The 22928-nt window shown below is 53.1% G+C and overlaps 1 long non-coding RNA gene across 2 annotated transcripts; it reads right to left on the bottom strand.

Annotated features, from left to right (window-relative positions):
* Positions 1 to 1293: 1293 nt before the first annotated feature.
* Positions 1294 to 22708, bottom strand: LOC112923187 (uncharacterized). Of its 2 annotated transcripts, XR_011994683.1 has the most exons (5): positions 19813 to 21532; positions 19150 to 19218; positions 18460 to 18545; positions 17353 to 17608; positions 16150 to 16278 (listed from the first exon to the last, which is right to left on the bottom strand). It is a non-coding gene; the product is annotated as an uncharacterized lncRNA (long non-coding RNA). The 2 variants fall into 2 exon arrangements; XR_011994682.1 differs by lacking the exons at positions 16150 to 16278; positions 18460 to 18545; positions 19150 to 19218; positions 19813 to 21532 and adding exons at positions 1294 to 2922; positions 22627 to 22708.
* Positions 22709 to 22928: the final 220 nt, after the last annotated feature.

A 22928-nucleotide genomic window follows, 5' to 3' on the forward strand; every position in this document is an offset into this window, starting at 1 on the left:
CCCCAAGAGTAGGTGATAAACCGCAGCCTGCCCAGGCCCAGCTCAGAGGGCCCCTCCTCCAGGAAGAGGTCCATGATTCAGCCCTCAGCCCTCCTGCTCCACCCAATCTTAAGTATCCTCCAGCTGGGACACTCTTGCACTCTTGTCAGGTGCAAGTCCTCCCACCCGGGCCTGGTTTCTCCCCGAGCATCGTGAGTCCTTAAGTACAGAGGTCTCCACTCTTCCCTGCAACAGAGCGAGCACAGGGGGGGCAGCTGGTGTATGTCAGCTGAGGCAAGTCCCATGTGGGTGGGACCCACGCGGGGCCAAATGCCTCTTCTAACACAGCCGGACAGAACTCTGGGCACTTTTTGCTTCCCTCTTCCAGCCAACCAAGGGTCTATTGAACACCTACTATGTACCAGGCTCCGTCCTAGGGACAGAGGACAAAGCAGTTATATATTTACTCATTCCTCTGGACACAAACATGTGTGAGGCGCCTACTCTGTGCCAGGCAGCATGGTTGCCGTGGTTGCAAGGTAGACAGGAGTTCTGGTCCTCTCCAAGATGTTCAATCACATCTTAGAGAGAAGGCTGTAGGCCAGGCACAGACTGGGAGCCCAAGATACAACTGCTGAAGTGAGTCCTTACTCCTGCCTGATGCATTTTTTTAATTTAATTTTTTATTTTTTAAAATATTTTATTTATTTATTCATGAGACACACACACACACACAAAGAGAGAGAAAGAGAGAGAGGCAGAGACACAGGCAGAGGGAGAAGCAGGCTCTATGCAAAGAGCCCGATGTGAGACTCGATCCCAGGTCTCCAGGATCATGCCCTGGGCTGAAGGCAGTTCTAAACCTCTGAGCCACCAGGGCTGCCCCAATTTCTTTTTTAAAAGATTTTATTTATTTATTCATGAAAGAGAGAGAGGAGCAGAGACAGAGGGAAAAGCAGGCTCCATGCAGAGAGCCCGATGCAGGACTCAATTCCTGGACTCCAGGACTCCCTGGATTGAAGGCAGACGCTCAACCACTGAGCCACCCAAGGGTCCCCTGCCTGATGCAAATCATACTCAGAGGGCCTGCAATCTGGTCATGAGCTTTTCATGAGTGCCAACTGATGCACGCCACCATGCTGAACCCTGGACATGCCTGAGGTCAGGCCATCCTCAAGACAGCCACCTGAGATCGGTGCCAGCCTCTGCGTTCTTCAGGGAGGCAACTGAGGCTCAGACAACCCAGGTAGAAATGAGACCCAGGGTCTAGTCCCTCTGAGTCTAGGCTACTCACTGCACATCAGCTTTAATTGATTTATTTCTTTTCTTTCTGGATTGAGAAGTTGCTTTCAGCTTCCTGGTGGCCCAGAGGAGTGACCTTCTTGGGTATTTGAGCAGACCCTCAGGTAAAGAGATGTTTCTGGTGTCCCCAGAAAAGAGGGTCAGAGAATATGCCAAGGCAGCACCTACATCTTCCCACAATTCCAGGGATGGTCTTGGGAAAGGAGAAGCCAGTGCCAAATGGAACAGACTGGTCTGGAGGCACCTGGGTAGCTCAGCGGTTGAGCATCTGTCTTTGGCTCAGGGCATGATCCCAGAGTTCTGGGATCGAGTCCTTAATCGAGATCCCCTTAGGGAGCCCGCTTCTCCCTCTATGTCTCTGCCTCTCTCCCTGTGTCTCTCATGAATAAATAAATAAAATCTTAAAAAAAAAAAAAAAAAAGATGGAACATACTGGTCTGTTTGGAAGTGAGCATCCTGTCATGGGAGGAATCCAAGCACTTGCCAAGGATGCCACAGTAGAATTCCAGCATTCCAACAGAAACAACCACAGTTCTTAATTACAGTAAATTCTATTGATTATATAATAACATGCAGCTATGAAGGTATTCTTACCTGCCCTTTATAAACAGGGAAACTGAGGCTCAGAGAGGCTAAGTGACTTAGCAAGTAGCCAAGTCCCCAGCTGCCTTGTCTGTGTAGCTCAGAAACTGCGCTCTAAACGTTCTCCTTGACGCAGTCCGTGAAGTCTCCTCCCGCCCTGAATGTTTGTGATTATCTGCTCGCTGTGGGCCCCGGAAGGGAGACTGAGGTTCAAAGGGAGTTGAAGGGAGGGCATCTGAGAGGTGCATGGGTGGACCACCGAGCCCTCGCACAGCCCCGGCGGGGCCGGACACTGCAGAACCCCGAGGGGGCACGGACCACAGAAAAGACCAGTTGGCCTCAGGCTCCGACGGTCCCCCCTGCCCCAAGTGGGGTTCCGGGGCGGGGTGCGCTGACGGCCTCCCCCCACCCACCCCCAGAGGCCTCTGGGGGCACTGGTCTCCCTGTTCAGCTCGCCTAACGTTTTCTATTTAAATGCAAATTTTGACTTTTCACTTGGCAGCTAGCAAAAGTTTTCTGCACTGGAATGAGGGTCACGATAATAATTTATCCACAGGCCTTTTTCTAACAATTATTATTTGTTCAAGGGAGAAAGCGGAGGCCCCAGCGGCTGGGAGAAGGGGCTCAGGGCCTGCACGGAGTGGCCTGCAGGTGTTGGGAGCAGAGGCCACGCCTGGGCCTTATCCCCAGGGCAAGGGGGCAAGGTGGAAGTAGAGGCTGCCCGCCCTGGGGGCCCCAGCTCTGGGAGGCATGTGCAAAGGGGATTGGTATTTACTCAGCCCAGAGCCCTCCCTGCGCTGAAGCCTGAATAGGCCCGAAGACTGGTTTAATCACAAAGGTTGGTCTCAGGGAGCTCTCAGTCTGAAGATGGAGACAGAGAAGAAATAGACCAGTGCCATACAGCATGCCTCACGCCCAGCGCAGAGGCAGGGGTCCAGACAAGGCTCCTGACACGGCCGGAAAGTCTGAGAAGGCTTCCTGGGGGAGGTGACTGTCGTCACATCTTAAAAATGATGAAGAGTCAGCCAGGCCGCTCTCATGTTCTTCTGGCGATAAAGTCTGTCAATAAAATAAATGGACATTTTCAGATATAGGAATTTATGCTGTAGAATGTCCCCCCTAGATGCAGATAGATGTATTAGGTTATTCAATGAAGTCTTTAAGCAATGAGGGAAAACCACGGGGAACACTCTAGAGAGCCACTGGAAGGAGATTAGATGAAGGAATGGTGGGATAGCCACACCGAGGAATACGATGCAGCCATATAAACTGAACACATGAAAAAGATGGGTTGTGTATGGTGGAGGTGGAATTCTTGAGAAAAGCAGCACATGGATAATTTTTTTGAAGTATTTGCTTACATTTGCAGAAAGCTTCTGCAAAAGGACATATGCAGCCCTGTGCATTTATCCACGCAGCCCTGAGCACCCCCACTGCCCCTCTCTGCGTCCCTTTGCCCTCATCTGTAGATGGGGAGCACTGTGCCTTCTTGGCTGATGTCCCCAGGTTGTTGTGACCTGCAAAGGACCGATGGCAGGGAAAAGGCTTTATATACTGTAAAGTGCTATGACCCGGAGTCAGTCTCCTCCCCCCTGTGGGCTCCTTCCTCCATCAGTGTTCTCAGAACAGGAGCCATGTGGAGGAACGAGTGTCACAGCCACCCTGGGTCGGCAGCTTATGCCCAGCCCTCAATTGGACGCCTCCTGCAGCTTCAGGAGGATGCCCCTCTGGGTGTTCCAGCCAAGCCCCCCCCTGATCCGTCCCAGTTCCCAAGAAAGCAGGTGGCCAATGGGGAGAGGGTCCTGCGAGTGACAAGAGTGACAAGAGAGCAGAGAATGAGAGGGAAGAAGGGACAACCGGAGAGGGGGTGATGCTGGGGATTGCTGTGTGGGCACCTGGGGCTCTGTCCTGCTGGAGAAACAGCACCTGGGACTCCGTCCTGTGCTGAAATACAGCTCAGGACTATTCCTCCAAAGGGTGGGAGGCTGGGACACTTATCCACGATGCACCTATTGATGGCATCCTACAGTGCCAGGAAGATGAGGGACCAACGTCGGGGCTCAGGTGAGGTGTTGCTGTCATGCCTGGAGCTGTCCTGAAACTACATGGGGGTAGGGTCATGTGATGTGGGGCAGAGAAGGCACCTGCTTCCCGGGGCGGTCCCTCCTCCTCTTACACCTTCCCTTTCATTCCCCGTGGCACCCCCAACCCATTTTCCAAGCTCCCGGCACTCAATTGTAGGGAAGGAGACAACCAGGAGAAATCACCCCAGCAAAGGAAAAGCCCAAACCAATGCCAGAAGGAACTATTCTCAGCGTAGAAAGGCAATGAGCTAAAAGGTGCTCCCCACCCCTGCCATCTCCCGCAGTCCCCCACCATCCCCTGCAGTGGAGATGACGGCTAGAAGCAAGTCCTTCGGTATGGGCTCTGGCCCTTCAAACCCAGCCTCCGTGGCGGGCCATTCCTGTGTGTCTCCTTGTGCCTTCCCCTCTTCTGCACACACACACAATGGACACCTGTTCTCAAAGCCCCCTCAGGCCACGTCCACAATCCTGTGAAATGCCACCCCTTCTCCTACTCCTGCCTCCTACTGTCCATGTTATTAAAACAAGCAGCCACACCAGCCATCCAGTTCATGCTCCTGCCTCTAGACTCCTAGGATCCATGACTGCTGCTCTTCAAACACCAGGAGGACCTATGGCGGCCCCTGTGCCTAAGCCCCACCCCTGTCTCTCCCCCATATCCCCTTCTCCTCTCTTTATTTGCCACGTCAGCCTCCTTTCTGTCCTTGAAATAAGCCTCCACATCTCCCACCTCAGGGCCTTTGTGCTAGCTGTACCCGCCTCCTAGAATCCTCCTCCTGCAGCTTCCTCACCACTACAATTGTTCTCATCCTTTGGGTCTCTGATGACATGTCACCTGATCACACTGACCTGCTGTATCAGTTAGCTACCGCTGCGTAACAAAGCATCTCAAAACTGCATGGCCCAAGGCGTAGGCATTTGTCTAGCTCACAAGCCCACAGTTCTACTGACTTCTGCATGTGAGGCCCACTGGCAGAGCAGCTGGTGCTGGCTGGTCCAGCTTGGCCTTGACTGTGATGCACATCCCTGTTCCGCGTGCCTCTTGTCCTCCAGCAGGCAAGGCTGGGCTTATATTCCCAAGGTGGTAGCAGAAGTCTGCAAGGTCTCTTGAGACTCAGGGCAGGAGCTGGCCCTGCATCACTTACATCACATCCTATTGTCCAAAGTCGGTCACAGATCGAAGAAGTGGAAGAGAAATTGAGTCTACCTCTTGACGGAGGTGTGAAAGGCTGGGCACATTTGTGCAATCCATCCACTTCACCTTCCCTGACCACTCAATCTGGAAAAAAAAACACCCCAAGGAATGTGTCTCCGCCCATTTGGTTTCCCTTGCTGCATTCATCCCAGTGTGTTATTATCTTGTTTACTTAGTTGACTCATTCTTGTCTGGGGCCCCCATGTAAGGTCTTAAGGCCCAAGACCCAGAGACAAGCACAGTGCCTGACACATAGTAGAGAACACTGCCTGACCCCATTTCTACCCCCAGAAGGAACAAAACAAGCCAGAGCTGTGGCAGCTGGGCCTGGGCGGGGAGGGCGGGTGCTCTGGTACCCCGTAAGTATGGGGCTCAGCCTAGCCCGGACCGCTCTGCCCAGCCTCAAAGGCCCCTGACCCCCAGCCCCCGGTCCAAGAGCGTAGCAGATCCTCCTCCTCCCCATCCCGATCCCGATCCCGGGGGGCCGCTCTGAGGAGCCAGGGTCTTGCTTCACAATTGCGTCTGAAAGCAAATAGCTCCGCCAGTGCGAATATATTAAAATCTGTGGTGTCAGCGATCACAGTGGAGGAGGGGGAGGGGAGGGGGGCCTTGTGGAACCTGAAATACAGACGCCCGCCCGATTATCGCTGCCTCCCAAGGAGGCCGGAGGGTGCGCACCTCATTGTATGTGGGGAGGGTTCCCCTGCTTGGCTCCCCGAGGTTGTGCACCACTGTGGCCAAACTCTGTGGCAGGCAGGCGAGGCCCCGGGATACGGCAGAGAGTCTAAGAGTGTAGGGGTGCTGTCTTTCAGGGGGGATCACCTGCCGGTGGGGCAGTTTGAGGAGCAGTGAATAAAAGGGGGCAGGACAATGGAGCCCCCGTGGGCCACGGTGTAGAGGATGCTCACTTCCCAACTCATTCAACTCGCTCATTCCTTCATCCGCTCACCATTCCCTAGGCACACACTGACCCGCTAAGTCCTTTCCTTAGAACCTATCTGAGGCTCTTTCAAGCGCCTCAGACCTGCAAGGCCTGGCCTCACCAGTGCCCCCACCTGTCCCCTAACAGTGCAGCATGTCACTGAGGCCTTCATTGCCCTTGCCTGCTCCCAGAAGTCCTCCCTGACGGCCCCCCAACAAGGACACCACCCACGACCCCTTACCCTGCCCCCTATTCCTTCATAGTCCCTGGCATCACTTATATTAATTCACGTTTTCCCACCTCAGTCTCCCCATTAAAAATGTCAGCTCCGTGCCCATCTTTTTCGTGGTTGGGTCCCCAACATTTGCACATTACCTGGCAGGTGACAATAAATGTTTATTGAGTGGCCAAATGCATGATCAGGATGAGAGGCAGGTGTCACAGGTCATCGCCGCCCAGCACGTGCTGATTTCAGCAGGAAGGGGGACTGTGATAACCCCACGATTCTGGGTCGGGAGGGCAGTAGAGACAAGCCTTAGGATGAGGCCCAGGGAGCATCCCTCTACAGGCCCGGAGACCATGTGCGACTCCCTTTATGCACCTGAGGACATCACCTGAGCCAGGGGGAGTAGCCAGCTCCTACTCTCAGGAGCTCTCAGGCCAGCGTGGGAGGCACTCGGTGACTAATCGAACAAGTACATGATGCCATAGAAAGTGGGAACGTGTGCTAAGGAGAAAAATAAAGCTGAGGGAGGGGTCGGGTCGAGCTGAGGTCGAAGGACAGGGAAGGTCAGGGAAGGCCTCTCGGAGGAAGTGGTGCTATGGCAGGAAGCTGGGTGGAGAGGAGTAGCCCTGTGAGTTCCTGGGGGCAGGGTCTCCCAGGCAGAGGGAACAGCCGGCTCCCAGGGAACTCTGCTGGCCTATCTGCGGGGCGACCAAAGTCCTGGGGTGGCTGAACAAACAGGGGGGACACGCTGCAGCAGGGGCTGGGGGAAGAGGGCCTCATGAAGGGAGCCCTTGGGGAGTTCTGAGCAGACCTGGGGAGATCCTACAAATGGGTTCATGGCTTCCCCCTGCTAAGAGGGGCCACAGGAGAAGCAGAGAACCCAGAGAAAGGGCCACTGCAGGTGCCACGTGGGAGGGTGACAGAGGCTCGGGATGCTCTGACGGTAGAGTTGTCAGGATGACTCCAGGACTGGGTGTGAGGTGGAGGGAAGAAGAGGATTCTAGAATGGCCCATGGGTGTGCCTTGGTGCTAGAGGCAAAATGAAGCTACCTGGGTGTGGCGGGTAGAGGACAAACAGGCTTGGCAAGTAAGCCCGGCAGGCAGGTACAGGTCCCCCCCAAACCGTACAGTCCACCCCCACCTCACCACAACGACTGCCCGCACCAGGTTGTCATCTGGCTTCTGCTAACGGCCCTGCCATGCCGGGGAGCTCACCACCCAGCCAGGTAGTGGGTCTCGTTGTCACAAACACAGCTCTTCTCTGCTTTCCTGAGCCCTCCCTCCACCCCGTTCCAGCACAGAACCCCTCTTGGAATTCTGGAATCCATGAAAGGAAACAGGAAAGGAAGAGCTGGAGGGAGGGAAGGGGGGAGGGAAAGGTGGGCCAGGGACCTGGGCTCCTAGAAGCTCCCCTTTTCCCTCTGTCTTAGTCTGCTCACGCTGCCATCTCAAAACACCATGGACTGGGGGGTTTAAACAGCAGCCTTTTCCCTTCCCACAATTCTGGAGTCTGGAAGTCTGGGAGCAGGTGCCAGCACGGTCCGGCTCTGGTGAGAGCCCCCTTCCTGCTCCTGCACGTGGCAGCCTTCTTGCAGCGTCTTCACGTGGCAGGGGGTAGAGGGGTCCCTGGTGTCTCTTCTGGAAAGGTACTAATCCCATCAGACCATAGCCCTGCCTTCATGACCCTAATGACCTCCCCAAAGCACCCAATCCCATCACATTGGAGGTCAGGGCTTCAATACTCAGCCTGTGACATCCTCCGAGGGCCACTCCACTACAGTGATGCCACTGTCTCCACGTGGGAGCCTGCGGCTCAGAGAGACGAATGGACGTGCCCCAACCCCCAAACCCAGAGGCAGTGAGTGGCAGAGGAGAGACTGGAGGCCCTATCGGGGCCCCACCTTCAGCACAGACATGATCCCACACTGCCTCTGAACAGAACCGACCCTGGGCGGTGGGAGGCGGGGGTGTCACTTTGTCCAGCCTCTGACATCCCGGCACGCACCAGGAGCGGGAGTGTGACACCCAGGACAGGCTCCTTGCTGAGATGCCAAAACACGAGTATGAAAATGGGCCCATATGGCACCAAGGCCCCTCCACCTTGGGGGTACCTAGAGAAAATGATTTGGGGCACACAGTCTCCCCAGAGCCAGGGGGGCTCATGCCGATGTTTCGGACACCTGACCCCCAACAGGAGCAAAACCCCCGGTTTGCTGATACACAGCAGGTGCTGCGTTAATGTGTGCGCACGTGCAAGAATTAAGGGTTAAGTCATGACCTGTGTCTGTCCCCTTTCCTGGTAAGGAGACGAGATCATCAAGCCTTTTGGTAAAAATAATAATAATAATCAATCAATCAATCAATCAACCCCAGGGTTTCAATGGCAGGGCCGAGAGACCAGGTGGGTGCGCCAAGTTGAGCCGGGACGAGGCGGCCGCGCCAGCCCCACTGTGGGCCACTGATAAGAGGGCTCGGCTGGGGAATCCAGACGGCTTGTCTATCAGCCTCCTAAACACCATTCTTACAAGTTTTTTTTTTCCTCCCCCCTTTTCATTAATACGCAGAGTGAATAGAACATTGAATAAAAATCAGCCCTTTCTGCACAATTGTGGGATTGAAAGGTAACTGTCAACAGAAGAATTGGGTGACAAAGGGACCCGTTTCGCGCTTAGCAAATGATTTTCGGCTTGTCATTTCAATGGGCTGTGTTTTTCAGAGATTGTGGGGTGGGTTTTTCTTTTTCTCTTTTTTTTCTTTTCTTTCTTTCTTTCATTCTTTTTTTTTTTTTGAATAGCATTTATTACCACGCTTTAAGAAAAAAATTTTTGCGTGTTGTCTTTGCAGCCGCCCTTCCTTCCCAGATGCTGTGTTTCCCTCCTCCTCCTGGGTCTCCTCGATGCAGCTTTCTCCAAAAATAAAATAAGATAAAATAAGACACACGAAAAGATCTGGAAAGCCGAGGAGGGGAGGAGAGGTTCTGTGAGGAGCAGATAGTTGCAAGGTAGGGAGCAGAGGGTGAGGGAGCTGGGCTGAGGCTGTGGCGGGTGGAGAGGGGGCCTTGAACTCTGACCCCTGGGCTTGGCCTGGCGGGATTAGGGATTCTGCCGGAGACTGGGGGTGTGTCTAGTTTGTCCCTTTGGGGAGTCAGCATCCTGTCCCCCCCTTGCTGGCTGGACCTTGCTGTTGTTGTACTCAGGGCAGCTGACTTACAGGAGCCCCAGGTCCATAAAGAGGGTGTGTCCCATGGTCTGATGGCCATGCTGCAAAGTTCTGCTGTGACAACGCATCGCTCATAGGCACCTTGAAGCCAGCTCTCCAAACAGGCAAGACGTATCACAGAAAGCATACACCTGTCAGGGTATCAAAATCATGCCTTCCACACTTTCATAAAAAAGCATCGTTTTTAAAGAGCTTCTTTGCCTCCCTTTGCTCAGAAGAGCATGTGACCAAGAGCAGGGATCCAGCTGTAGCTGGACAAACCTGTTTCAACCCACGGACCTCAGCTTCTTTCATCTGTGAAATGGGCTGGTGATACAAAACCACTGTCATTAAGCATGGAGCAGGGGATCACTAGGCATCAGTGGGACGCCGGTGAAAACTGCAATGAGACAGTGCCGCTCACCTACCAGAAGGGCTACAATTAAAAATAGTGACACAACCAATTGCTGATGAGGGCGAGGAGGAACTAGATCATTCATACAATGCCAGTGGGAATATAAAATGGGAAAAACAGGCTGGCAATTTCTTCAAAAAGTAAACACTCTACCGTACAAGCCAGTAATCGCACTCCTGGGCATTTGACTCGGAGAAATGAAGACTTATGTTCTCACAAAAACCTGTACGTGAATGTTCACAGCAGCTTTATTGGTAACAGCCCCAAACTGGAAACCGCCCAGATGTCCTTCCACAGGTGAGTGGATCCACACAGTGTGGCTCATCCGTCCCACAGAATACTACACAGCAGTGGCAAGGAGCAAGCTATGGATCCGCACCACCTGGATGACTCTTTAGGGAACTGTGTGGAGTCAGAAGAGCAAGTCCCAGGAAGCTCCATACTGTATGATTCCATTCACATACGACTGTTCAAGTGATGAAATTAAAGAAGTGTAGATGAGTGGGGGAGGATGGGGGACAGGTGTCAAGGGTCAAGGAGAAACTGGGGTGAGCAGAAGTGGGTGAGGCTATGAAAGGCCAGTGGGAGGGTCCCTGTGCTGAGATGCTCCTGATGTTGACTGTGTCCATGCCAGTTTCTGGGTTATTACATGTCGTATGTTAATATTGAATCTCGTCTCGGGGTCATCACTGGGGGAAAGTGGGTGAAGCTCTGTGGGATCTCTCTAAATTCTTTCATTCAACGACATACGAATCTGTAAGTATCTCCAAATAAAAAGCCTGATTTAAAAAATGAAAATTAAAACTGCAGAGCCCATTTGACAAATAGAACGTTGTGCAGCCCGAGATGTGTGCCAGGTGGATTTGGGGGTGCTCTTCTTGAACTGGGGTCATGGCCAGCAGCCTCTTCTCTGTCTCCCAGGGGCACCCGCAGTTTGGAAACCCAGGGGCTGTAGGACCCCTCAGGGATCTCCTGCCCCAGAATCTGCAGATCCTGGGAGGTGTCACTGGGGGCCAAGCCAGCCTTGGGTTTCCAGACTTCATCTATGTGGGCTCCAAAAGGTGAGACCCTTTTTGTCCCTTGGCTGTTGTGCTGACTCATCCCCTGGACCCTGTGAGGGTTCCAGGCAGGGAGGGGGTGGGCAAGACACACCAGGCCCAGGGCAGGGGCCGCAGCAAAGTCCGGGAGGGCTGGACTCTGTCTCCGCCCCCCTAGCAGCTGGACCACGCCCTGGCCACACCACAGCCACGTACTGCGGTGTCTGTCTACCTGGGTGCCTACTGCCGTGCTCTGTCCACCTCTACCACAGGCCCATAAAGTCAGACCCTTCACACCCTAGTCCAGCCCCACTACTCAAGGGGGCTGTGCTGAGGCTGGCAGGGTGTGGGACCCCCCAGAACAGGGGCAGGAGGAGCAGCACCCAACACGCTGGGACTGGGGCGCTGGTCTCCTCCACGGGACTCTGCTGTGGGCTCACTGCGCCGCTGAGTGTCCCATGGCCCTTCTCCTTCTTTGACCTTGTGTCAGCAAGTGAGAAGGCACTCAGTCATGTCATCGGTACTCACTGAGCACTTCCGTGTGGGATGCTCTTCCAGATGCCAGAAGGACCCCAGCTCCCTCTCCAGGGGTGAGGTTGAATGTTAAACCAGGAAACACATAAAGGAGAACATTTTGCAGTAAAACAAGGAGACAGAGAGGGACCGGTGGGGCGCAGGGGAGGGCCTACTCTCTGAAAAGGGGAGGTTTGAGCAGGACACAGTCTTGTGAAGGTCTGAGGAAGGACGTTAGGGGTGGGGGAGTGCATGCACAAAGTGGGGATGGCATGCACAAAGGCCCTGAGATGCAGACAAGCTCAGTAGGTTTGTGGGGTAGAGACCAATGTCGGGATGGGGGTGCGGTGAGCGCAGCAATGCAGGACCTGAGGTCAGATGGGTCAAAGGGACCTAATGGGTCCTGAGAGGCCAGGGTTGCCAGGAGTGAGAAGGAGTCTGGCTCTCCTTCTCAAGGCAGGGAGGAGGCACCGCACGGGTTGGGGTGGGCAGTGGCCAAGCTCTCAAACACTTCTAAAGGATCGCTGTCTGCAGTGGGAGGACTCCCAGGAGGGCACAGACAGAACAGAGCAAACATCCCTGCAACCTCCCTGGGGAGGCTGTAGGGCCCAGAGCATGTGAGATATCATTCACGCACACAAGGCCTCCCAGCCTCTAACGGCTCCCAGCCACCAGCCTCTTGTCCAGCCCTGCTGCTGCTGGCAGCCCGGACCTCCCAGGTGTCCCGAGGACAGTCACAACAGCAGCCAGGGATATCCCCAAGTGGTCATAGTCCAGGGATGCTGGTGCGGGGTGGAATCCCCCTGCCACCTCCCTGCGTTTCCCCAGCGTGCTCTGCACCATACAGACCTGGTTCTCCAGCTGCCTCGCCATCAACAGGGCCAGCCGGGGGGAGGGGCTGGTGGGAGACCGGAGGCCGAAGCAGAGGTGAAGGCCGCTGCACCTCCTGCGTGGCTCCCGTCAGGCAGCCCTGGCTGCTGAGCTGTGTCCCCCAGCCCCGGGGAAGAGATCCTTGTATTACATTCCCTCTGTTGATATACTGGATGCCAGTGGCCTCCCTGGACACTTGAGCCCTACCACCCAGGCCTCAGGTCATTCGGAGAGCACCAGGTCAGCCTTTGCCCAAGCATCCCTCCCGGGGGGAAGGCCGCCTGCCCAATCCAGGGTGTGTTCACCCCTCACAGCCCAGGACAGAGTTCTCCACCCCTCTCTCTGTGGCAGAGGCCTGCTGGGAGCTTCAACTCCATCCCACAGGCTACAAGAATCCCCAGAGGCCCAGACTCTTAATTGAGAGGGAAGAGCAAAGCACCCGCCCTCCTAGGCTATGGAATATGCCTCAGTTTCCCCATTTGCGAGAGGAAGTCAGAGCAGGTGATCTTCCAAGCTCTTCACTGAAATTCCAAGGATCTCTGATTCATCGGCAATATTAAAGTCTAGCACTGATTGAGCACCTAATGTATTCCCCACATGTTAAGTGCCCTCTGAGGGAGGCAGCTCATCAGTCCTCAGCACATCCTCACGAGGCAGGCACAGCTAGCATCCCCATTGCACAGATGAGAACACCAAGGCACAGAGAATTTGAGTCATTTGCCCAGGATGCCTGGCTGATACATGGCACAGCTGGAATTTGACTAATGTCTACTTGACCCTAAGCCTGTCCCCCTAACCACTCTCCTACGTGGCCTCTTGATTATAAATAAAATCCATGGGTGAGAGCAGCCCAGGTGGCTCAGCGGTTTAGCGCCGCCTTCAGCCCAGGGCCTGATGCTGGAGCCCCGGAATCAGATCCCACATCGGGCTCCCTGCATGGAGCCTGCTTCTCCCTCTGCCTGTGTCTCTGACTCTCTCTCTGTGTGTGTGTCTCTCATGAATAAATAAATAATCTTAAAAAAATAAAATCCAAAAACTTATTTTTGACATAGATGGAAAGAAGATTTACTGAGGTCCTACTAGATGCCAAGCTGGTGCTGGATATTGAGCAGTGAGCAAAAAAGATAATAAATCTTTCTGCTTCCACCAAGTTTATATTCTGGTTGGAGGAGGCAGACAATGGCATAAGTAAGCTATATAGCAGTCGGTGAAAGGTACAATTGAGCAAAATAAAGCAGGGAAGGACACTGGGAAGCACTGGGGCTGGGGGTAGCAATTTAAAAGAAGGTGGTCAGAGGAAGCGGTGCTGAGAAAGTTGGCAGAATCAGAAAGGAGGTGAGGAAGATGACCGGGCAGGTACCCAGACAGGGAAGAGTCTAGGCCAGAGGAGCAGCAAAAGCTGGCACCAAGTCACTTCCCCTCCGAATGCCTCAGTTTCCCCATCTGTAACATTAAAATGGTCACTCAGGTTACACCGTCCACCCGGAGGTCATCTTTGATTCCTCCCTGGAGACAACCCCACCCAGTGGTACCTAGTGTGAGTCTTTCCAAGCAGGCCTTCCAATGCACATGTGGCACTCCCTCCTCATCCTCAACCCCAGGCTGTGGGCTGCTGCCATGAGGTTCTGGGACACTACAGTGGAGGCTCTGCTGTAGGTTGGGCCTCACTCTTCTCCTCTGTGTAATGGGCATCACACCACCACCCCACATGTGTCTTTGCTGATCCATGGGGACAAAGAACATAAAGCGTCTAATACTAGGCCTAGGACAAAAAACTTCTCATGAGGCCAAAGCCACATGAAGACAGAGGTGGGAATCAGAGCGACATGGCCACAGCTAGGAAACACCCAGAGCCATCAGAAGCTAGAAAAGGCAAGGAGGGATCCACCCCTAGAGCCCTCGGAGGGAGCACGTTCTGAGTGACACTTTGATTTTGGACTTCTGGCCTCCAGAACTGGGAGACAATCAATTTCTGTGTCTTAAGCCATCAGGTCCATGGTACTTTGTTACAGCAGCAACAAGAAACTAATCCAGTATTGATTCTTTTAATACTCTTGCACCACATGGTTATGAATCACAGCTGCCCGCACATCCATCCTCCCCTCTAGATTGTGAATTTCTGGAATGCAAGAACCATGCTTTGGGGGCCTACAGAAGCATGGAATATCCCTTAGCTATTCTGCTTGAGGGAAACTAAGTCCCTGCTTAGAAGCATTAGGAACAATGTCTTTATTTCTGATCCCAAGACTGACGGAGCCTTGCCCCAGTGCCACTGGCAAGACTTGAACCCAGAGCCCTCAGAAACATCAAGCCTGTAGCAGCTCCTGCCAGGGATACATGCAGCCTCCAGAGAGCATGTCACCCTACCAACCAGTAGTTCAGACCCTGCCTGAGTGAAAAGGCAGAGAGAGAGAAGCTAAAAATCTCTATGGACTTCTTGTTCATTTAGTCTAGTCTGTGAGGGAGGCTGCATTTTATTAGAACAAGAGAATCAAGTGCTGTGATTCAATGGGTCTTGGAAAGAATTGGCTCAGGGCCCCACACGTATTGACTGCTGGGCTGGAATTACAGGATATGGAGAGGGTTTACCTGTGGGTTCCTGGGGAAAATGAACTCCTTATGCCAGCCTCTCCCCACCCCACTTCCCACACACACCATCCTCCCTGTAAAGGCTCCAATGTCCAAATTGGGTCCCCCTGCTGAGTAAGAGAAACCCCTAACCTGTTGCTTCCTGCCTCCTCCTGGCAAGCTTAGACTATGGCATTCAACATGATCCAAGTGGTCAATCATGATGACTGATGGTCAGACTCCAGACGTGGTGGCCTTGGGAACAGTTCTGGGGCATCACTCATTGACCCCTAGGACATCATTCATTATTAAGAATGATTATTGTCTGGCACATGCTTGATTACATTGGATGGATGGATGGATGGAAGGATGGATGGGAAGGAAGGAGAGAGGGAGGGACAGCATGGGAGAAAGAATAAAAGAAGGAGGAAGGAAGGAAGGAAGGAAGGAAGGAAGGAAGGAAGGAAGGAAGGAAGAAAAGGAAGTTATAAGGGAGTAAGGAAAAGAGGAAAGGAGGAAGGACAGATGGATAGTTAAATGGTTGGATGGACATGTGGATGGATGGACGGATGGACACATGCATGGATGGATGGATGGACATATGGATGGGTGGACGAATGAATGGATAGATGGACACATGGATGAATGGATGGACACACAAATGGATGGATGGATGGATGGATGGATGGATGGATGGACACACAGATGGGTGGATGGATGGATGGATGGATGAATGGATAAATAAAATCTTTTGGAGTTGAACAAACACAGATTCAAATTCTTATCTCCCCCCACTAACTTATCTGTGTGATTGGTTCAAATTACTTCCTAACTCTGAGCCTCAGTTTCTTCAATTATAAAATGGAGGTGACGATGCTTAGCTTGCTGTGAGTTCTAACAAAATCATGCCTGTGAAGGGACTGGTCCCACTTTCATCACACCTTTCTCAGAGTCTCCTGGGCAAGGCTCATCTGGCACATACTAGGTCCTCAGGGTGCCTTAGAGGGGGCCATCACTTTTAGGCCCGAGATTGCCCATCTTGCTTTGGGGCTATGAAAGCCCTTTTCTCTGTGGAATCAGAGGGAAATTCTGATTTCACACAGAGGTGGGTAGAGAGCTAGGCTGGGACATGACCCCTGCTCACTGAGGGCCAAGGCAGACACCTGTCCCAAGACCTGTCCTCCACAGGAGTCCACAGGCCGGGAGGGTGCAAGCACAGCACACATACCCCAGCTGACCTCCCTACAGGTGGACTTACCTGAGCAGGAAGGAGAAGAAGCCCCTTTCCTCTACCCTCTGTCCCAGGCATTGGAGAAGGGAAGGCTGCACGGAGCAGAAACAGATGTACATGCTGTACCTCTCCGGGAGACTGGACACACATTCCCAACTGCTCTGCCAACCAGTGAAGAGGATATTTGGGAATCTGGAGAGTTTTCTGAGTGGCCTTCAAACCCACACTGCTCATGTTAAAGTCAAGAAGAGTACAGGCCTTGGAGCCAGGCTAGACCTGTGTTGGCTTCAACTAGTTAGTCTACCTCCTTGACCGAAATGGGTGGACAAATATGTTGCTCCCAAAAGATCATGTGAACTGCATCATGTCAAAGAGATGCGGGCATGAAGAGTGGTCTACTGCACGAGAATGGAAATCTCCAGCCTGTCACCCAGGACACAGGCCCCTCAGCAGGGCTGGATATCACCTGGACAGGAGGCCTGCCTGGCTAGGACCATGCCAGCGGTGGGAGCATGTGCAGCCGAGGTCACGTGAGTGAGCCTGGTTGATGCAAACTATTGTTCTCAGATCTTCACCTGCTCTTAACCAGCTGTCGGGGGCTCTGCGAGGGACACCTGCCATTTCCGGGCTGGAGCTGCCCCATTCCAAACTCCCCAAAAGTTCCCCCATTCATGGTCCCAGCTCCTCCCACTCAATCCTTCCTTCCAGAATAAAGCAGCAGAGAATTTTCTTCTCCCTGCAGACGCATCCCCTAACAGGGGCCCCAAGAAAGGGCTCTCAGAATAATTGAATAATCCCAGGCAAGTATGAACAGCAGTTGAGGAGGCGTGTGGAGGAGGAACCCAAGGTGAAATTTATTTCTGTCAACTGGTGGTCTATTTCCCTGATACTATTTCCTTGTATACAGATAAGGAGTTATCTTAAATGACCATGTCTTTTTCAATTTGTACTTAACAGTCAATCCCATTTTCCTTATATGATACTATCGCAGCTGGATGAAAAATGCATTCAATAATCCCTAAGGATCTTCATATATCAATATCAAATGGTCTGAAATTGACCTGTTATAAAATCCAGTCCTTCAAGCTAGCAAGAGACTGAATCAAAAAGAAGCAAATTTTAGCGCTCACGGCGTTTTGTGGAAGCTGAACGCTCCAGCACCGGAGCTCACGTTTCCCGGGTCCTTAATGAGAACAAATGCTCAACATCCATTAAAAACCAAAAACTTACCTGGAAGATGTACCTGGATTATTGATACATCTGTCTAACGCATGGGGCCTCTCAGACACGTGGACCGGCAGGAGCACGAAGGCCAGAGGGGTGGTAACAAGATCCACCCAAAAGTTCTTAGGACCCTGAGGTCGGTGCCCCAAGTTGCAGAGTGTCACGGAGTCCCGGGGATCAGGAGAGAAGACTGGGACACACGTCTCACACGGCCTCGGTCCCTTTCCACGGTAAATATGCGATATGCGTTCTGGCCAAGTTCCTTTGATAGTAAATAAAATAAGGAGTTCAGCCACTATTCACAGCTCTTCCTCTGCTCTTAGCAAGTCCTCAGAAGCTCTACTAGGAGGGGCGGACTCTAAAGTCTCCCCAACTCCCCTCATTAATAGTTACGATGGAAGAACGATCAACATTGTGTCTGTACTGAATCCTTAGGATAACCCTCTGCTATTAGAGACAAGAAACTGGAGCTCAGCGCAGTAAAAGGACATGCTTAGGGCCATCTACCTGGTGACAGAGCTGGGGTCCAAGGCCAGAGTCTCCTAACGCAGAGACTATACCCTCCACTGCTGCACATTTCAATTAAGTATAAGACTGATTAATATTTGATTAATATTAGAGGAGGAGGAGGAGGGAGGGGAAGAGAAGGAAGGAAGTGGTACAGATGATGCCACCGTCTGGGCTCTTTGGGGTCAAAGAGGGGAAAATGAGGTCCCCGTGACTGAAGCAATCAGGGCAGGCTTCCCGGAGAGGTGGTTCAATCGGTGCCCAAAAGGGTGTAGATGCTGGAATTGGTTCTGTTTGACACCCCTATGCTCTGGCCTTGCTGCTATTTAGACAACATGTGGGATCTGTGGGGAACCAGGATGGAGAAGACACAGGTCCTGTCCTTGAGGAGGCTCAGATCAGAAATCAGGTCACCACAGGGGTGGAAGAATGACAGCCTCCACGTTGGACTGTCCCTTCCACAGACAGGTACGGGTCGCAGGAGAATCACATGGGCCGAGTCTAAAGTCCAATGAGACCACCCCAGAGCTGGTGAGCTTGGGCAGTTGACTTCGCCTCTCTGAGCCTCACATGTTGGTATCTGGAAAATGCGGCAGCAAAACCAACCTTGGCTGGTTGTGAGCATGAAAATCACGTAGGAGGAATCCCCAGCGTGTAGTAGGTGCTCACAGCACATCAGCTTCTTTTCCATCCTGCAAGGAACGTCAGCTCTATGAGGACAGGGATGGTGTCTGTTGTACCCATCACTGGGTCCCGGGTGCCAGACACAATCAGTGCTTGGGGCTCATTTATTTAATGGATGGAGGGATAGATGGATGGGTGGACGGATGGATGGTTACAGTGGGACCCAAACTCTAGACATCACATCCAGGGCTAAATGTCCTGCAGCCCCCATGTCCTCCAGGAGAAACGTCCTCTACTTTGAACCAGAGAACCAAGCCCCAGAAGTCACTAGCTTCCCAGCCCCAGCCTCTTCCCCAGCTCCTTCCAGCTGTTTCACACCAAAGGGTCAGGATGCCACAAATCTCCATGCACGTCTTCAAAGTATGAGTGTCCGCATGAGTATCTCCCACCAACATTAAATCCAAGACACTGAAAGAACAGCCAGATAGCAAACCTAAACACATCCCTGGGCAATGCCCGGGGCTTGATGAGCCGAATTTCTGTCTGGGGTGAGGTGGTGGGGACACTGGGGGCGGCAGGGGCTGTCCCCAGGAAGCACAGCCAACACCTATTGACATCACTATGTACCAAGAACACTGTGGTAAGCAGCTTATGAGCATCACAGCAACCGACCTTGACAAAAACAGTTCTTCCTTACTTCCCGTAAGGGGCACTGAGGTCAAGCTGGGATCCAGGAAGCTCCTGAGGAGACACAGAAGTAAAATGAGGCTGAGCCCTTGGGAGCCTGCCATCCAGCAAAATGGGCATTGGGCACAATTCTGAGAATGTATTACTTACTGTATTGTGGTGTATTTATGTATGTATCGTGAATGCTCGGCGGGGGGGGGGGGTACATCTAAAACTGCCAGAGTGGAAGCAAGGAGGGTTTCCTGGAGGAGGTGGCATCAAAGGCCTGAGTCATATCAGTAACAACAGAGATATTTACCAGAAGTTTCCCAGGAAATAGGTAAAATGATCACTCTTTACTTGCCAAAGGATAGGGATCTGGCCCAAAGAATGGTCCGTGAGCTCTGTAAGTTCCCACCGTAACACCCTGTAAAGGCTTCCCACCACACTCAGAATACAATCCAAGCTCTGCAGTAGCCTGTATGTGGTCAAGCCCCTGACTATCACATGCCGTCTGCCCTTGCCCGACTCCACTCCAGCCACACTGGCCTAACTCTTGCCCGCCCCAGGACCTTTGTGCATGCTATTCTCTCCACTTGGATTGACCTTCTTCTGCTATTCATGCAACCAGCTTTCTCTCATCTTTGAATCTCAAACGAAAAGTCTTACCTTCAGAAGGATCTTCCCTGACCCACCATCCGGTGTAAAGTAGGTGCCCCTTCATTCTCCATATAACCACCTTGTTTATTTCCTTGAGGACACTTAGAGGTGTTTTGTTTTGTTTTGTTTTTCCTTTGTCTCTTGTTGAATCCATCGGTGCTAGAGGACTACAAATTCCCTGGAGACACAGATGACCGCATGCTTCTCAGTCACTGCTATATCCCCAGTGCCCATCACATAATAGACGCTCAAGAAAACTCGTCAAATGAATGAATGAACTGATGGCTTCTAAATGTGAAAGAATGGTATCAGACAGAAGCCTGGAGCATCAGATATCCTCTGCACGGCTCTTAGACTTGGCCAGAAAAAATAAATAAAATGAGAGGGGTAGACGCAGGATCCCTGCAAGGGTGATCTGTCCTACGAAAGAGGGAGTCGGAGGTGACTTGCCGGAGACACAGCCCAGCTGGATGCGGGAGCGTGGCCGGGAGCGTGCGGCGCGGAGGCAACGGGAGCACGGAGTCTTCCCTCCACACTGCGCGTTTTTCGGAGCGGCCCCAGAAACACCTGCATCGGCATCTCCGGGAAGTGGTGAACAGTTAGTAAAGGTGCATGACCCGGGCCAGCTGAATCAGAGTCTCCGGGGCTGGAGCCTGGGGATCTGCATTCTCACCAGCTATTGCAGGGTCCAGGTACATCGGGGTTTGAAAAATGCTCCAGCCTCAGAGTCAGCGAGAAACTCGGAGCCAAAGTGAGCCAGCATCAAGCCGCCGCCAACCGATCTGGTGTTCTGACACCCCCCACTCCAGGCCTGGCGGGCGCGTGCCCCTTGAGCCCCGGGACCCCCCGGGCCAGCCCTTCACCTCCAGGACAGAAGTTCTCTACTTCCTGAACAGACCCTGACAATCCCTCCCCGTTTGGTGCTAATGGACTTGGGCTGCCCCCGAGCGTCCACGCTGCGCCCCAGGAACTTGCTAGATCAGGGAGAGAGATTGGCAAACACGATGCAAACATCACTCATCCTGTTTGGTGGTGGGAGAGATTTTCTTTTTTAAAGAGGAGGGAAAAAAAAAAATCCCTGATGATTGACTGTGTTTTTGCATCTTCCAGCCATTTGTTGCCATGTAATATAGACATTTGCCTGTCAACAAAAACGCCGTCAGTTTTACAAACACACTGATTCCACTGGCTTCGTCGGGGGGAGTGTTTTGACTGGCTTCACTTGTTGAGTGTCTGTGCACCGCTCTGCCCCGACCAGCTGTGATGCAGACTCGGGCCACCCGAAGCTCTCTCCTCCGGGCAGACTTCCATCCCTCCAGACCAGCAGAATCCGACCCAGAGAGGCGCTGGGCCTGTGGGAAGCAGGCTGGGCAGAGAGGGAGCTGGGCCTGGAATCAGACCCGATGGCCCCCGAGCCTTGGGCAAGCCACTTTCCTTCTCGCCGCCTCAACTTTTTCTTTTGTAAAATGGGAACTGTTCTCAACTCTTCCCTGTGAGGATTGAATGAGAGCGTCTCGGTGAAGGAGGTAGCGCCACGTGGTAGCCAGCCTCCGAGCTGGCCTCCCATCCTCCTTGGCTTCTGCTGTGCGTGCCTCTGTAGTCTCCTCCCACAATGAATCAGAGAGGGCCTGTGTGACCAGCGGAAGATGGTGGCCAAGACGGGGCAGGACTTCTAAAGCTAAGTCATAAATCCATTGGTGCTCCCCACTTTGCACGCTTGGGTCACTCACTGGGGAGGAAGCCAGCCACCATGTTGGAGGGTGCTCAAGCAGCCCCAAGATAGACCCATGTGGAGACCCAGGGGAACTGAGGCTCTTGACCAAACCAGCCTATGGGTAGGCCACCTTGGAATTAGATCTTCCAGTCGGGGTCAAGTCTTCGGATGACTACAGCCTCCCTCCACGCCCCCCCCCCCGCCCCCGTATCTGAATGCAACACTAAGAGAAATCCAGAACCAGAGCCACTCAACTCGGCTGCTCCCAAATCCTCGACCCACAGAAACAATGAGAGACAATATACAATCATTCTTGCTTCAAGCTACTAAATCTTGGGGTAATTTGTTACAGAGCAATTGAGGGCTGATACATGCAGTAACTGGCACTTAGATAAATACACCTCGAGATAAATAATAGCTAATAGTTATTGTTTTCTGGGCACCAGGCACTCTGCTCAGCGATTTACATACATACCTCTATCTGTCCTCACCCCACAACTGAGTTAGAGACCTGTATTAGGCTTGCCTTACAGACGAGGCTCAGAGAAATGGAGCCACTTGCCCCAAGCTCACACAACCTGAGAGTGGCACAGTCAGGATTTGAACCGAGCCCTGTCTGACGCCAGAAGGGTATTCTCAGTAGCTTTGCCACATGCATTCCAGAGAGCACCAGGAATCAGGGTTATCGGTGCTGGTCCTGACTTCGGAAGGGGTGTTTTCGCTAGCGAGAGGCGGGGACCAAGAAAAGGCAGTTTGTGTTTATGCACCCTGCCCCCACATCCTCCACGGCAAATGGGACAAAGCCCAGAGTCCCCTGGCCTCAGGACATGGCTTCTGGTGGCCATGTGGAGGAGGCCCAGAGAGGGCCGCAGAGTCCCCGGGCAGCCCACGAGGGACGGCCCGCTCTGCCGCCTGCGTGGCCTGCACACCAGGGCTGCAGGGGTTAAAGAGAACCGCTTGGCTGCAAGAAAATCTCTCCACCGGTGTTAGAGCAGGGGAAAAAGACAACATGATTGTAAATTCCGCCAAGGGAATTCTGCTATGAATCCGGCTCACCTTTCGCAGACCCCCCCCCACCGCCCCCCGCCCCGCCTGAGAGGATAACTGACCTTTGGAGGGAAATAATGAAAAGAAGAAATTCCTTGGAGAAAATAATGTGTCCGGGCCTCAGTAATGAGATCGGCTCCTTTTATGTTGCCATGGCGACGGCAGTCATTTTATAATACAAAATACATGAATGGGTGCGGGTGGGCGCAGCCTCATCGAGCAAGGGGGGGCCTGGGGGTTGGGGGGTTGGCCTCTTGCAGGCTGTGGTCTAGGGGTCAGGCAAGCGGCCGGGGTCAGGGCCCGCGGTGCCCCATTCCCCTGGAGAAGCAGGCCTGGCTCCATGGGTCTTCTCGGGCTGAGGGGG

This window comes from Vulpes vulpes, chromosome 10, assembly GCF_048418805.1.
Source record: "Vulpes vulpes isolate BD-2025 chromosome 10, VulVul3, whole genome shotgun sequence".
Lineage (NCBI taxonomy): Eukaryota > Metazoa > Chordata > Mammalia > Carnivora > Canidae > Vulpes > Vulpes vulpes.